This window comes from Protopterus annectens, chromosome 2.part2 (genome assembly GCF_019279795.1).
Source record: "Protopterus annectens isolate FY-2018-M chromosome 2.part2, PAN1.0, whole genome shotgun sequence".
Taxonomy (NCBI): domain Eukaryota; kingdom Metazoa; phylum Chordata; order Ceratodontiformes; family Protopteridae; genus Protopterus; species Protopterus annectens.
The window spans coordinates 28,693,321-28,705,528 of NC_056730.1; positions in this window are offsets into that span (position 1 = coordinate 28,693,321).

Consider the following 12,208-nt stretch of genomic DNA (forward strand, 5'->3'; position numbering starts at 1 on the left):
CCTGAGCCTGCATCCAGGAACAAAATCTTTTCCATTTTCCTGCATAAGATTTTCTAGTGCTAGGACGTCTGGCTTATAAAATGACATCCATGACCTGCTTGGGTAGGAGAGAATGAATCAAAGACCCTGGATTAACCAGGCCGCCAGGCTGAGTGTTCTGACATGGGAGTGTAGAACCTGACCCTGGTGTTGGGACAGAAGGTTCGGAGTCTGTGGTAAAATCCAAGGGGGCTCCAGACAAAGGTTTTTCAGAGTTGGGTACCAAAACTGTCGAGGCCAATTTGGGGCCAGCAAGATTATCATCTTGGGCTTGTCTTGTTTGATCTTTAATAATACCCGTGGAAGAAGAGGAAGAGGTGGAAAGGCATATCCCGAGAGGTTTCTCCAACTGAATGATAGTGCATCCACTTTCCAAGCATGTTTGTGGAAAGTCCTGGTGCAAAAAATCTGTAGTTGATGATTGAGGTGGGATGCAAAGAGGTCTATGTGAGGACATCCCCAGACTGCTGTTATCATCTTGAATATTTCGGTGTCCAGCATCCACTCGTGTGGGTCCGAAAGGATTCTGCTCAGACTGTCTGCCAGGAAGTTTTGCTTCCCTGGTAGAAACTGAGCTTGAAGGTCCAGATTGCAAGCTAGAGCTGTGTTCCACAGATCCATGGCTAGTCTGCAAAGGGGGTAGGAATGAGATCCCCCTTGCTTGTTTATGTACCACATAACTGTGGTGTTGTCTGTCCGTATCAGTAGTTGTCCTGGTTGAAGAAGATTCCTGAAGGCCAATAGGGCTTTCTGAATGGCTAACATTTCCTTTAAATTGATATGCAGGTGCTTCTGATCCTTTGTCCAAAGGCCTTGCAGACAGTTGCCCTGAAAATGGGCTCCCCAGGCATAATCTGAAGCATTCGTGGTTAGTATCTGAGTGGCAGGAGGCAGACAGAAGGGTTTTCCTTTGTTTAGAGTACATGCCTTGGACCACCAAAGGAATTCCTTTTGAAGACAAGGCATGACGGAGATCAGTATGTCTAAACTGTGGCAATGCTGAGACCATACACTTTTTACGTACCACTGTATTTTCCTCATATGTAGCCTTGCATATGGTGCGAGAAGGATGCAGTAACCCAAAGCCTGCAGGAATCTCCTTGCAGATAGCTAAGTTAAAGTTGCCAAGGTTTTGAAAGTTGAAGCCAGCTGTACCTTGTTTTTCGTATGTCAGAAATGCCATCTGGGTTGTTGTGTTTAGAGAAGCGCCCAAAAAAATGATCTGTTGTGAGGGAGTCAAATTTGACTTTTTTATGTTTACAGTGAATCCCAGGAACTTTAGAAGATTCTGAACAAACTGTAGATGCTGGAGTAAGACATCCTTGCTGTCTGCCTGAATAAGACAGTCGTCCAGATAAGGGTAAATTTGAATTCCCTTGAGTTTGCAATAAGCTACTACTGGAGCCAGGCATTTGGTGAAGACCCTGGGCGCAGTAGACAATCCAAAGGGCAGCGCAGAGAATTGAAAGTGCCTCGATCCGGCCTTGAACCTGAGGTATTTTCTGCGGTCCTGCCTGATGGGAATGTGTAAATATGCCTCCTTTAAATCTAAAGTTACTATCCATGCATTTCTGGTCAGCATTGGAAGTAGCTGCTGTAGAGTAAGCATCTTGAATTTTGGTATCTCTAGAAAAGTGGTCAAGACTGACAGATCCAGAATGGGTCTCCATGAATTTTGCTTCCTGGGGACTAGAAAAAGCCACGAGTAAAAACCTTGTCCCATCTCTGAAAGTGGAACTAGTTCTATGGCTTTCACAGCCAAGAGAGCTTCCACCTGGTTTAAGGCCTCTGTCCATTGATGTTTTGGAAGATCTGGCCATCCGCTTGGCCTTGGTAGGGTATGAAAATGGAATTTGTAACCTCTTGAAACCACATCCAGAACCCACTTGTCTTGGGTTATACGAGTCCAATTTTGGTGAAAAAAAGATAGTTTTCCTCCGAGAGGGGCTTCCAGGCATGAAGTTCCTGCAGCCCAACAGAGGGAGTCATTGAGTCTGTTTCCTATGAGCTTGCGACCTGTCCTCTCCTCCACTTGGGGTGGAAGCAGTCCACTGTCTTGGTCTATAAGAGGCCTGTGTTTGAGGCCTTCCTCGGGAGCGTCTGTATCTACCCCTCTGAGGCCTGTCTGAATTGGGAAAGGACCAATTTTTTGAAGGCCAATTCCTACTAAATCTGGGTGGCTGTACTTGTAAGAAATCTTTAACTGTTTGCATGGATTTTGCCTTGTCCTCCATCTTTTTAATCACCTCTTCAGCTTTAGATTCAAACAAAACATTATGCTGAACAGGAGCATCCAATAATTTAGCTTTTACTTGATCTGGCAAATTTTGTTCCTTTAACCATGCATGCCTTCTAATTACTGTGCCAGAGGCAGCAGCCCTACAAGAAGCCTCCAAGGCATCAAATCCACAGTGTAAACCATGCTTCCCAACTTGTTCAGTGGCATGCATTAAATCATGTAATTCCTTATCTGCACAGGTGGAAATGGAAGTTAGCTTTTGTTTTAAAACAGACAGGAGAAATTGCTGGTATTTCAGCATACGAAACTGACAGTTTAAAGCTCTAATAGATAAAGTAGCAGAAGTGTACACTTTTTTGCCCCATCTTTCTAAAGATCTTGAATCCTTCTCAGTGGGAATGGGGTTTTTAGCAGAAGCGGCCTTAACTCCCTTGGGACCCTGAGAAATGGTTTCAGGGTCAGCAGTAGGGTTCTTGTATAAAAACTGGTGGGAATCAGGAACCCTGTAATATCTGTCAGGCTTAACAGGAGCTGGAGGAAAAGAGTCAGGGGTTAAGTTAGCCTCCAAAAAAGCATCATCCACAATATCCAAAATAGGAGGAATAGCCAGGGGTCTATGTTGGGAGAAGAAGAAAATCCCTTAGTCTTTTCTTAGATTCTGAATACTCCTGTCCTTCCCAGTGGAAATGCTCCCTCATTTCATGCAAAGTTTCCCCAAAAGAGAAGTCCTTAGGGGGAGAAGCTGAAGGAATGGATTCCTCAGCATCAGAATCCTCATAAGGAGGGAAAGAATATTCCTGGTTGGAAGAAGAAACTGAAGAAACAGAAGCCTGATCAGAGGAGTCATAATAAACGTCCTGCCTTGGCCTTTTATCTGGAGGGGGATGTGAACCCCTAATCATAGTAAGTAAGTCCTCCGCCATCTTAAGTAACTGTTTCTGTGACTTGGGAGCCGGATCAGAAGAGGCCTGTGTTGCAGTCTTTAATTTGGAAGGAGTCTTTGCCTTTGTCTTTGGCTTTGCCTTTATTAGAAGCTGAGTAGGCCTGAAAACCCCTTCGGAAGCCGGTACCTGCACAGCGGCTCCGGACCCGTCCGAAGGCCCTGCAACAGAAATATTCAAAGGCCTAGTTGGCTCCTCGTGGGAGTCCATTTCGGCCATCGGTTCTGAAATGGCTGACGAAAGGGGCTGCAAAAGCGCCTCACTGATGACGGTTGAACCTGAAGCTGGCTCTGCTTGAACGATATCGTCTGATTTGGATCTCGGAGGCCTGTCTTTGTCCTTGCGTCGTTTGTGAACTCCAGTAGCCGGAACAGTATCCAACGACATTCTGTAATTAAAACGCCTATCGAAGTAATGAAATGCAAAATCGTACCTTCGTTTAATTGTACGTTGATTGAATCTAGCACAAAACCGACACCTAGCTACGTCGTGGTCAGGGCCTAAGCAAGGAATACAGTAAGAATGAAAATCCTTATGAGGTATTTGCTTCCCACACGAAATACAATTATTAACTTTTTCTGACATCGGACTGCAGCAAGAAAAAAGTTTCCTCAACGGGGTACTTTGAGTAGGAGTAGAAAGTCTTCGGACTGAAGTTTGTTCAGAAAAAATTGTCAGGAGTCATCCGACCGGCACTTGCGAACTGCTATCACCGCACGGCAAGAAAGACTGGAGAACATGGCGTCGGCTGTAAGTTTTGTACTCCTGGCGCTCTGACGTCAGGGAGCATGGCTGAACAGCCGACGCCGGACTCAGACTTTGAGATTCTGGCCGACCGAGCACTGCCTGCCGGCAGGGGAGGACCCTACAGTCATGACTGCAACAGTGAAACACGATGAACATCTTCTGGATCAGAATCCTCATAAGCAGACAGGGGTTACATGTCTTCATATTCAGTTGCATCAGAGTCATCGGACTACTGTTCGGACAAAACTACCAGGGACAAATCACTTTTCCTTTTGGAAGGGGTAGCTTGGCTTCCCCTGATCAGCATGATGAGGTCTTCTGCCATTTTAAGCATTTGAGACTGAGGCAAGGAAGCAGGTGCCTGAGATTGGGTTGTTGGTTTCTTGGGTGTGGTTCATACCCTGGGCCTAAGAAACTCTGCAGTTTTGAAAGAACAGTAGTCACGAAAGAAGACGTCGGTTTATGTTGAGAATCGGTAGTGTGAAGGACTTCCTCAGAAGCCAGTGCCTGCCCAGTGGCTCCGGACCTATTGAAGGTAGAGATGACCACAGGATCCTTAGTCGAAGAAGAATTTTGTGGCATACCGGACTCCAAAATGGTCTAGGTAGCGGCCTGCGAATCCACAGAAGCAGGCATCAGGGGCTGTGAAAGCGCCTCACTGAGGCCTGGAGAACTGACGACTAGCTTAATGGTTGTGTCGTCTGAAGGTTTGGACCTATGCGGTCTGTTTTTATCTTTACGTTTTTTCAGAAGATATGCTGTTGGATGGCTTACCAAAGCCATATCAGAGTTCGAGGACTGTATGCAAAAATATCTACCTACAATAAGGGCCGACGATGGATAGTTCTGGCATTGAACAAAGCACAGAACGACAGCAAGGGAACGTCATGGTCTGGGCCTAAGCAGATGAGGCAGTAGGAATGAAAGTCTCTGTGTGGTATTTGCTTTCCACAGGCGAGACAATTGTTAACCTTTTTCTGACATGGGTTAGTGCAAGAAAAAAGGATCACCAATGGGGTACTTAGCTTTAGAAGACTTCAATTCGGTAGACAAAACTCAGGTAGGGCCGACCGGCACTCGTGCAAACTGCTTCTGCTTCAGGCTCCATGGCAAGAAAGACTGATGTAATGGCGTCGGCTGCCTTACTTTATACTACTGACGACCTGACGTCAATCCTGAAGCGACAGCAACCAATGCAGAAGTACTAAGCCTCTGGTATTCGGGCTGGCTGAGGGCTACCCTGGTATGGATAACTCAAATGTGATGACTGCTACAGTGAAACATGATCATCATCTGGTTCGGGCTCCACGGCACGAAAGACTGCTGTAATGGCATCAGCTGCCTTACTTTATACTACTGACTACCTGATGTCAGTCCTGAAGCGACAGCAACCGAAGCAGAAATACTAAGCCTCTGGTATTCGGGCCAGCCGAGGGCTACCCTGGCAGGGATAAAGTACAGTTTTGTACCTACCATAAATGTAGATGTCCGATAGGTATGCATCTGCAGTCCTCACATATGGGTTGTCCTGCCTCAGGCAGCCCTTCGGTCGGCCGGATTCCAAAGTCTGGGTCCGGCGTCGGCTGATGTCGCCCTTTCCCCGACGTCAGAGCGCCTGGAGTATAAAAGCGTCAGCCGACGCCATCTTCCTCAGTTTTTCTTGCCCCAGATGCCAGGTGCCCTCTAAGGAAGGCTAAATTTGGAGAAATTCAATAAATTCCAAACATGCACAGAAATTATATATATATATATATATATATATATATATATATATATATATATATATAAAACAAATACACCATAATAGATAACCCCAGCTAGCTATGAGAGGGATAGGTACCCAAGAAATACCACAGAGGGGAAGGAGGGAGGGAGGGTAAACCTGACTGCAGATGCATACCTATCGGACATCTACATTTATGGTAGGTACAAAACTGTACTATGTCCTTCAAGGATGCATCTGCAGTCCTCACATATGGGTAGAATACCATAGCCAATCTGGGGGTGGTAGGATCTATGTAAAGGATGGTGTAGCTAAAATGCCCTGCAGGACTGCCATACCAAAGCCTGCTCTGGATCTGGAATATAAAGGTAAATAATAATGCTTGGAAAATGTGTGCACGGAGCTCCATGTAGCAGCTTCTAAAATGTCCTTGGTAGCCACCCCTCTTAAGAAGGCTGTGGAGGTGGCTGTGGCTCTGGTGGAATGAGGTCTAATGTTAGCTGGCACAGTTTTGCCATGAAAAGAGTAACAAAAATGAATGTAATTTCCTATCCATTTTGAAATTGTCTGTTTGGAAATTGCTTTTCTTTGTGCACCAGCAGCATATGCTACAAACAGCTGGTCAGTTTTTCTGTAACTTTTAGTTTTGTCCAAGTAGTAGCGCAACTGTCTGTGAATGTCCAGGGTATGCAGAAGTTTCTCCCCCTTGTTTTGTGGATTTGAAAAGAAGGTAGGCAGGTGAATAGCTTGGTTCAATGAGACCCTGGATACCACCTTTGGCATAAATGAAGGATTGGTTCTCAATGAGACTCTGTCCTGATGAAAAATAAGAAATGGTTGTACTGCCATGAGGGCCTGTAAGTCAGATACTCTTCTTGCTGAGGTTATGGCCAGAAGGAAAGCAGTCTTCCAAGACAGGAACTGTAGCTCTGAAGATGCTGCTGGTTTAAAGGGAGGCAGTGTTAGTTTCTCCAACACGAAGTTAAGGTCCCATGTAGGCACTGGTGGCTTCCTTGGAGGATTGATGTTTTTAATTCCTCTTAGAAACTGTCTTAGGAGAGGATGAGAGAAGACAGGTGGATCAGTATTGTATTCTGCTGAAATGGCTGAAGCATGAATTTTAATGGAAGAGTAAGACAGGCCATTGTGGAGCATTTCTGCCAAGTATTCCAGGATATGTGCCATGTTCATCACTGTCGCATCTAGGCCCTTTGTGGTGCTCCAAGTGCGATATCTTTTCCATTTTGCTGAGTAAGCCTTTCTTGTGGAAGGCCGGCGAGCTTCCATTATGATATCCTTCACTCTCTTGGATAGCTTATCCTGGGAAGGAGTCAAGGTATTCTCCAGGCTGTTAGTTGCAAGGTTTTCAGGTTGGAATGCAGAGTTTTGTAATTGTGCTGTGTCAGGAGAAGTGGCCATTGAGGAAGAGGCCACGGTTTTGTGCATGACATGCTCTTTAACAGTGGGTACCAGTGCTGTCTTGGCCAGTCCGGAGCTATCAGAATCACTTTTGGCTGCTCTGTCCTGATCTTCAGTAAGACCTTGGTCATTAATGGAAGAGGTGGAAATGCATACACTGTTAGAGTTCTCCAGCTGAAAGAGAGGGCGCCCACTTTCCATGCTTGTGGGTGGTATGTCCTTGAGCAGAATTTCTTCAGCTGATGATTGTGGTGGGAGGCAAAAAGATCTATGTCCGGCCTCCCCCATGATTGTGTTATCTGAAAGAAGATGTCTGGGTGCAGCATCCATTCGTGTGCATCCATGATATTTCTGCTTAGGCTGTCCGCCAGTATATTGTCTTTTCCTGGCACAAACTGTGATTGCAGCTCTATATTGAGTTTCAGGGAAAGTTCCCATAGATTCATTGCCAGTCTGCAAAGAGGGTAGGAATGGGTACCTCCTTGTTTGTTTATGTACCACAACTGTGGTGTTGTCTGTCCTTATTAGCAGGTGGCCTTGATGCAGAAAGAGTTTGAAGGCCTCGATTGCATGTATCACTGCCAGCATTTCCTTTTGGTTTATGTGCATGCGTAGCTCCTTTTGTGACCATAGTCCTTGAATACATCTGCCCTCCATGTGTGCTCTCCAACCGTTGTCTGAAGCGTCCGTTGTAATGGTTTGGCTGGCTATTGGTTTGCTGAAGGGCAGACCCCTGTTTGACTGGCTTGCTTGAGCCCACCACAGAAATTCCTTTTGGAGGCATGGAATGAGTGGGATCAAAGTTTCTAAGCTGTGACTGTGCTGAGTCCATAAACTCCTTAGGTACCATTGTAGTTTCCTCATATGCAGCCCTGCTTGTGGAATCAGAAGAATGCAAGATGCCATGTAACCCAGGGCCTGCAGGATTTTCCTTGCAGTCAGCTGAGTTTGTCTTGTCAGATTCTTGAAGTAATCCGGTAGTTGTCTTTGTTTTTCTTCTGTGAGAAAAGCCATTTGGGTGGTTGTGTCTAGATCCGCACCCAGAAAAGTTATTCTTTGGGATGGAACAAGTCTTGATTTGTGAATGTTGACTGTATATCCCAAGGCCTGAAGTAGGTGGATGGCATAATTCAAGTGCTTTACCAAAGTTTGTTGGCTGTCCGCTTGTATAAGGCAGTCGTCCAGATATGGGTATATTTGAATCCCCTGAAGTCTGCAGTGTGCAATTACTGATGCCAGGCATTTCGTGAATACTCTGGGCGCAGTAGATAAGCCAAAGGGCAATGCTGAGAATTGATAATGCTCTGAACCTGCAAGAAATTTGAGGTGTCTTCTGCAACTTTGTCTGATAGGGACATGCAGGTATGCCTCCTTGAGGTCTAGAGTTACCAGACAAGACCCCTTGCCCAGCATGGGAAGGAGTTGCTGTAGAGTCAGCATTTTGAATTTTGGCACAATGAGATAAGTATTCAGTGCGGACAAGTCGAGAATAGGCCTCCATTGTTTTTCTTTTCTTGGAACAAGGAATAGTCTGGAATAAAAACCTTGGCCTTGTTCTGAAAGAGAAACCTTTTCTATAGCTTTCATTTGCATTAAGTTGTAGATTTGTTTCAAAGCCTCTGCCCTTTGATTTGGTGGCAGGTCTGGCATGCCTTTTCTGTTTGGCAATGTGTGAAAATGGAACCTGTATCCTTTGTCTATTATTTGCAGTGTCCATTTGTCTCTTGTAATACTGTGCCAATTTTCTGAGAATAAAGAAAGCTTTCCGCCCAAAGGTGCTTCTAATTGAGCCCTGGTTGGCGGAGTCAAAGTGAAGTCATTGAGTCTGTCCTTGTACAGCAGTTGTAAGTTCTGCACTACCTCTCTGGTTGGGAGGCTGCCATTGACGTCCTCTGTAGGAGCCTCTAGCTTGCCCTCTACCTCTGGCACGCCTGTTCTTGCCTCTCTGAAATCTTTCTGTGTCTGGAAAGGACCAATTCTTGGCAGGCCAATTTCTGCTGAATCTTGGTGGTTGGACTTGTAGAAAATCTTTGACTGTTTGTACAGATTTTGCCTTTTCCTCAAATTTCTTTAAGACCTCCTGAACAGTGGAGCCAAATAACTTTTTTCTTTTCCAGTGGAGCATCCAGAAGCTTAGCTTTAACATGGTCTGGCAGAGATTGTTCCTTCAGCAAAGCATGCCTACGTATGACTGCACCTGTCATAGCTGACCTACATGAAGCTTCCAATGCATCATAACCACACTGCAAGAAATGGTTGCTAACCTGCTGGGAGTTATGTACCAGATCCTGAAGTGATTTGCGATCTAGGGGTTCAGGTGAAGACAGTTTCTTATGCAATTCATCTAACAAATACTCTTGGTACTGTATCATATGAAATTGACAATTTAATGCCCTCATAGAAAGAGTAGCAGAAGTATACACTTTTTTACCCCATCTCTCTAAAGCCCTGGACTCCCTTTCAGAGGGGAGTGGATTTTTAGTAGTGGCAGCTGCAACCCATTTAGGGCCCTGGGAAATAGTTTCTGGATCAGCAGAGTGGGCCTTGTAAAGAAAATGATGCGAGTCCGGGACCCTGTAGTACCTATCGGGTTTGACAGGGGCCGGAGGAAGAGTGTCAGGAGTTATGCTAGACTCAGAGTACACATCATCAATGACATTCAAAACAGGAGGAATAGCCAAAGGTCTATGCTGAGGTAAATGCAGAAAAGTTCTTAATCTCTTCCTGGAATCAGAGAATTCCTGGCCCTGCCATTTGAAATGCGCTCTCATAGTGTGCAGGGTCTCCCCGAAGTAAAGTTCTTCAGGAGGGGAGGCCGAGGGGATAGACTCCTCTGCATCAGAATCCTCGTAGGCCAAAAAAGCTTCCTCCTGGTAGTCCGAGAGAGCAGAGCCATCAGTGGCCTCCTCTGAGGAGTGGGGATCAGAGGTCTCAACCCTGGGCCTTTTGTCTAGAGGAGGTTGAGAGCCCCTGTCCGGATGGGGCTGAGAACCCCTAATTAAGGAAATAAGGTCCTCTACTAAACTTAGAATCTGTGAACCTGTAGTGGGTCCCTGAGGAATAACCCTGGGAGGCATAGCTTTTGTGTGTTTAGCAGCTTTAGCCCTGGTGAATGCCTTTATGGACATGGATGCAGGAGGCCTGGCTGCACCACGTGCTGGTGTAGTTTTGTCTAGAGGAATGGTGTCGGAAGTTTCCAAGACACCAGTTTCTGAAGGAAATTCAATAACCGACTCAGCAGGGGCCTCCGGGGCCGAGGTTGTCGGTTGAGCGGTTTCGGTGGCCAAAAGTACCAAGGACTCGGTTTCAGCCGAGACAGATACACTCGCGGTAGGCCTAGCCGCGGTTTCAGCCGAAACAGCGGTCCACGTGTGTCGGTCCTTGTCCTTCCGTTTCTTGGTTAAATGAGGAGTCGGAGTCTCCGACGGCATGTTGTAGGAGAAACTAGCCCCAAAAAATTCCTCTGCAAACTCCGCCCGACGCCTAAGAGTGCGTCGATTGAAGGAAGCACAGGCTGAACAGGCCGAGACGTCGTGGTCTGGGCCTAGGCAGGGGAGGCAGTAAGAGTGGAAATTCTTATGAGGTATTTGTTTCCCACAAGTTAAGCAATTATTAACTTTATCTGACATCGGCTAAGGCAAGAAAGAGTCCCCAACGGGGTACTTAGCTTTTGAAGTCTTCGGTAGCTGAATTACAGGAGCTGGCCGACCGGCACTTGCGAACTGCTACTGCTTCGGGCACCACGCGGCAAGAAAGACTGAGGAAGATGGCGTCGGCTGACGCTTTTATACCCCAGGCGCTCTGACGTCGGGGAAAGGGCGACATCAGCCGACGACGGACCCAGACTTTGGAATCCGGCCGACCGAAGGGCTGCCTGAGGCAGGACAACCCATATCTGAGGACTGCAGATGCATCCTTGAAGGACATCCCAAATATGATGACTGCAACAGTGAAACACGGAGAACATCATGTAGCTTCAGAGTGCGTATCATGTCTGGAGTAAGTAAAACTTTTTACTGAATTGTGTCTAACTGAGCCCCAATGATATCCAAGGTGTGAATTGCAGCCAGAGATGATTTGCTGAGACTGATGGTGATGCCCAAGTTCTGAGCTAGTAGTAGAAAGGAATCCCTCGCTTGACAAAGTTGATGCCTGGAAGGGGCAGCGCGGAGCCAATCGTCCAGGTAGGGGAATACCTGAATGCCCTGGAGTCTCAGGTGATCCGCTACTACTGACATTACTTTAGTAAACATCCTGGGGGCTGTGGTGAGACCAAAGGGGAGCACTCTGAACTGATGATTGGTTTCTAGCTGGAAGCGGAGAAAGCTCCAAGAGCATCTGTCCATCTTGATATGATGGTATGCATCCTGGAGATCGATCGAGCACATCTAATCCTTCTCCTACAGGATGGGCAGGATAGATTGAAGGGTGACCATCTGGAATTTCATCTTGGCCATTCACAGGTTCAAGGTGGATAGATCCAGAATTGGTCTTAGGTCCCCAGTCTGCTTTGGCACTAAAAAGAACCTGGAATAAATGCTTAATCCGGAATGGTCTTGGGGGATGTATTGGATAACCCATTTTTCCAGTAGCTTTGCCTGTGCACGGGTGGAACGTCTGGGAGGTGTTTTGGTGTTAGAGGTGACTCGAGGAATGGGATTGAATAACCTCTGGATATAATCTGCAACACCCAATGATCTGTTGTGATGGACTCCCACTCAGGTGTAGTGATAACCAGCCCCCGACTGCCTCCACAGGCAAGCAGTTGGGCAACCCTTCAGAGCTGCTGCGCAGATCTGACGTGAAAGGTTCTCGAGACCCATAATTTCTCAGACTCCCTCTGCCTCTAGGGCATCTATCATATTCCCCTCTGCGCCTGGGGAAAGGTAAGTCCAGAGTGTCTCGGGGAAACGTCTGAGTTTTCATAACCACATCTTCTTAGTTCCTCTCTGCTTCCTTGAAAAAGATCATTGAGAGGAGAAGTCAATCCCATCGGCAGACAGAGTCTTCCCGTCCTTCTCACTCTGAACCAACGTTTTATGTACCGACTTTCCAAACAGGGAAGAACCGTCGCACAAGGCATTGGTGAATGCCATCTTA